Below are 4,960 nucleotides of genomic sequence, written 5' to 3'. Positions count from 1 at the left end.
TAATCTACACCTCTAAGTTTTTTCCTCTATGACAAGCCCATCACAGATTCTAACTCTATTTCTTTATTAACCTTTCAACAAATCCTATCACATTGGGTATGCATTCCTGCATTATTTCCCACATACCAGCAACTTTATGAGACCTAGCTGACATCACTATTTTATTAGTTCTAGATGTTGATCCTTCATTTCTTTTATCCACTTCTCTCGTCATTTGACAATTACCACATCTCCCGTCCACTACACCTTCTACAATCCATCTTGACAACACACTCAACCACCTCCCTTGCACGAGGGCTTCTTGCAGGGTTATTCAACCTCTAAGCACTATAATCACCTTGTAGAATCTATCTTGCAATGACATTTGTGCGGACTTTTCAGCCACCTCTCAGACCATTTTCATGCTTTGTAATCATCACTGCTAAGAACCTTATGTGGAGGCCTTGTGATCAAATCCTAGGCTGCCATGAACTTTATAGAAACACTCAACATATCTTCCCTACATTCCTAATGGTCACGTCTTTGATGTAGCCCATTGTAGTTCCCAAAGAGAGAAATTATTTTTATTGTGCGCAGTCCTACAACTAAGTGAAGATTGATATAAAAGCTTAAGAAATATGAAATATTTCCCAAGTTTGCAACAAGTGGTTGTGACTTCCACAATGGCCTAGAAAGATCCATCTCAAAGTAGTCCTTACTTGAGCACCATGAATGTCCTTTCTCATCATAAGTCATAAAGACAAACTTGTGAACAATTCTCTACTAAAGTTCCAAGGGTCGTTCAAGCACAAGAATGACCCTATTAATAGAGATTTTCCTATCGTTGTTACCATCAAAGGCATAAAAAATCTTCCTCAACCTCATGTTGTTAAGGCTATGGTTTTGTAGCCTATAGATTCTCCTCAACCTAATAAATGCTACCAATCGTGACAGATCTAAAAATTGTGAAGAAATCCTAAATGGTTGTGGTCATCCTATGATAATTTCCAATAATTTATCACAACAAGGATACAAAATATCATTTCTAAATACCATATCTCATTGTCTCCCCTCATTGAAATTGCAGCGGGTCCTTTATCACCTTTGATATGGCAGAAAAAAATCAAGAACCAGATCTGCCTCTCCTTGGGATTCTTCAATCTTGCATCATTGCCAAAACCAACTCCGAAGCCCGCTGGCACAACCTTTTAATCATGGATCCCTGCATCCATATCTTCAAATTGACTCTAAATTGATATCTCCATTCACCAAGCTAATTAAACCCTTGGAAAAATAAGCATCCCTATGAAGCCAAATATTATCTCTGATACCAAATGTTAAAATAATTAGCAAAGAGAAAAACTATTTACCAAAGGAACTAATAACAAACCAATAGCAACATGAAACATAAATATAATACACACAATGTTTATTGTGAGAAAGCCTCAATTATGGTGGAAAAATTATCAAACATAATTCCATTATTCCCTTAGGAAAAACTAGGCCAAGTCGACCAAGTGAGCCTTCACCACTCACCTCCAAGCCCATTACAATATAGTTCCTCCCAACCTTTTAAAGGCTCCATTTCACGCAATCCATGGCCATAAAACTATGCACTGAAAATCACTACTTATGACCTAGTCAAAATTCCAGTCTTTTCCCAAGTCAAGTTTACCTAACAACATTGATGAATTAGGTTTTGAAGGACTTCATTGACAAGTTTTTCATTGTTTATTTAGAATATATATTGGTATATATTAAAAGAAAGGATGAGAATTTGGGACATATCAATTACTTTTGGGTACCTTGTAGTAGGAGAAGTTATTGATTCATTTGAATGAATGTATTTTTATGAAGAAGGAATTGGCATATTGAGGCTTTGTAATTTTTAAAAATGATTTAAACATGGATCCAAAAAAATGTATAGAAGCTATTGAGTGGCATGTTCCAAAGAATATTTTTGAAGGAGCTTCCATGGCTTGAAAGGTTCTATAGGAAGTTTATTAATAATTTTAGCAACATTGGCGAACCCATTGTGGAGACCATTAAAGAAAGTAGACAAAATTTTAAAAGGATTGTGGAAGCCAACATAAATTTGAAATCGTTGAAGCAAAAGATCACATAAAAACAAGTCTTAGCCCTACCAGAATTCAATAAATTATTTCAGGTTGAAATAGATGCAAGTGGAGCAGATATTGGAGTGGTTTTGAGTCAAGAGGGGAAACCAATTTCTTATTTCAGGGAGAAATTAAATGAAGAAAAACAAAATATTCTTATGCTATAATTGAAGATTTAAAGAAATGGAGACACTATCTTATGGCCAAAGAATTATTTTGTACACTAACAACTATGATGTATAGTTTATCAAAAACCAACCAAAGTTGAATTAGAGAAATGCCAATTGGGTAGAATATCTGCAAAATTTTACTTTTGTAATTAAACATAGTAATAGTTCATCAAACAAATTAGTTTATGCATTGAGTAGGATTAATCTAATTCTACAAGAATTTGAAATTAACGTTTTTTGGTATTTGATGAATTCATGGGGGATTCATAGGGGGATAAATTCCATACCTCATGCATTCATATTGGGGGATATAAATTGAGGAAAAAATTACATAATATATTGACCATATAATAAAGGGTAAATGGCTTTTATATTAGCGGGTATAAAAGATGGAGCTCAAAGTTAATGAAAAAATATAAATGGGTATAAAAAATGTTAATAAAATAATGGATACCTACAATATCTAGTGAAATTAGGTGTTTTTTAAATTGGGAAGGTGTATTGGGTCCATATTGGTAGGGGGTTAAATAATGTGATTTTTAGAGGTATTTTCCAATATGTAGTCAAATTAGGGGTATTGTTTAGTATTACACGAATGTACATGAAATGTAATAGGTTCATTGAATGAATCCCCAATGAAGGAATTAAAATATGTGTACATGAATGACACAAATTTCACTGAAGAATATGCAACATGTGAGAACCAAGTAAGAATGAATAGAACTCAATGGTCTAGTTACATGATTCAAGAAGGTTTACTGTTAAAAAATAATAAGCTTTGAATACCCAAATGTTCCATGAGGGACAATCTAATAAAAGAGAAGAACAATAAAGGACTGGGAAGACACTTTGGATATGATAAGGCCTTTGTTGTATTACTAATTTTTTTTTTTTGCTAGGTATGCACACAAATATGAAGAAATTTGTTGAAACATGCAGAGCATGTTAGTAGGAAAAAATGAGAAGTCAAAATACAAGGTTATATAAGTCATTCCCAATTCCAGGCAATCCTTGGGTCTTTGTGACTAAGGATTTTGTTTTTCGGTTACCTTGAACACAAAGAGGTGACAATTCTATTGATGTTTTTGTGGATAGGATTTCAAAGATGTCACACTTTATTGTATGCACAAAAAACTACTAATGCAACGAGTGTGGCAAATCTATTCTTTAAGAGATTGTAATATTGCATGGGTTACCAAGAAGCATTGTGTTAAACAAAGATACAATATTTCGAGGCTATTTTTGGAGGACCTTGTGGAAGAAACTAGCCACCAACTTGAATTTTAGTTTATCTTAACCCCCACAGACATATGGATTGATAAAGGTGGTAGAAAAAAGCTTGGGAAATATCTTGAGGAGCTTGGTAAGTGAGCATCCCAAATAGTGGGATCAAGTACATTCTCATGTTGATTTTTCTTACAACAATTCACTCTATAGAATCACATGAATGTGTCCATTTCATATTGTATACAGAATGCACCCAAAATGATTTTAAGACTTAAGAAACTTGGGAAAACAAGAACTAGAAGTGCTAATGGATAATACTTTATAGTAAGCATGCAAGAATTGCATGAAAGGGTCAAGCAATAGTTGCAAGAGAACAACATCATGTATAAAGAGAGAGCACACATAAACAAGAAGACCACTAGACTTTGAAGTTGGTGACTTAGTGGTGGCACATCTCATGAAAGAAATGTTTCTTATAAGGACATACAATAAATTGAATCTTAAGAAAATTGTTCCATGTAATATTTTAATGAAGTTTTATTCTAATTATTATAAACTAGAGCTCCCATGTTATATTAGGATTTCGCTAATTTTCAACATAGCAGATCTATGTCCCTTTAAGAAAATAGAGAGTGTTACAACAAATGAGCTTGTATGTGATGGATATTAGAGTATAAAACAGAAGAAACAATTAGCAAGAGTAGTTTAGAATGAAATTGAAGCAGTGCTAGAGAAAAAAGTAACTAAGAGAACCAAAGGTAAATGATATTTTCAGTATTTGGTTAAATGGAAGAACTAGCCAGTAGAAGATGCCAACTGGATGACAATAATATATATTACCAACTTCGACACAAATGTTGAGGATCTCATGAACATTTTTTTTGTCCTTGAGAATCTGATTTTGGAGCATCTTCTTGTAAAAACTAATTTTCACCTCCTTAGGTCAACCTCCTTCAGCAAAGGGAGTTAATTCCCTTAAGTTTTTTTTTAATTTGTAATATTTTCTAAATATAATCTATAAGGAATCTATGTTGTTATTGAGTTAGGATGCTTTTCATTTAGTTAATAAAAATAAGGACAAACTTATGAAAAAAAGGGAGTTGTTAGAAATAGATTAAATTGGTTTGAAGACTTGGCTATGAGAGTATATTTTTCTCATGTAATGAAAGAATTTAGAAAGGAAAATTTGTAGAGTTTATTAAGACATGAGAAGAGAGAGAGAAAGAATGAGCCTAAGAAGGAGACTACGTATAATGCAAAATTTGCAATCCTCCATTAATCAAATCATCAAAATTTTGTGTTTTCTTATGCCTCTATGTTTTCAAACTTTTCTATGATTCAATTGATGACTAATAAATTTACTCTATGTGTAAAGAAGCTTGATCTTAACTCTAAGTTTCCATTTGAAATTTCTCGGGATCACAATTTCATTGTGAATCTTTCGAGTTGTAGGTTTGAGTTGTAGCA

The sequence above is a fragment of the Pinus tabuliformis genome, chromosome 9 (genome assembly GCF_031772625.1).
Source record: "Pinus tabuliformis cultivar Carrire ecotype Pingquan chromosome 9, CPIR1, whole genome shotgun sequence".
Classification (NCBI taxonomy): Eukaryota; Viridiplantae; Streptophyta; class Pinopsida; order Pinales; family Pinaceae; genus Pinus; species Pinus tabuliformis.
The sequence above is the reverse complement of the archived record's forward strand: the minus strand, read 5'-3'. Positions refer to the sequence as shown.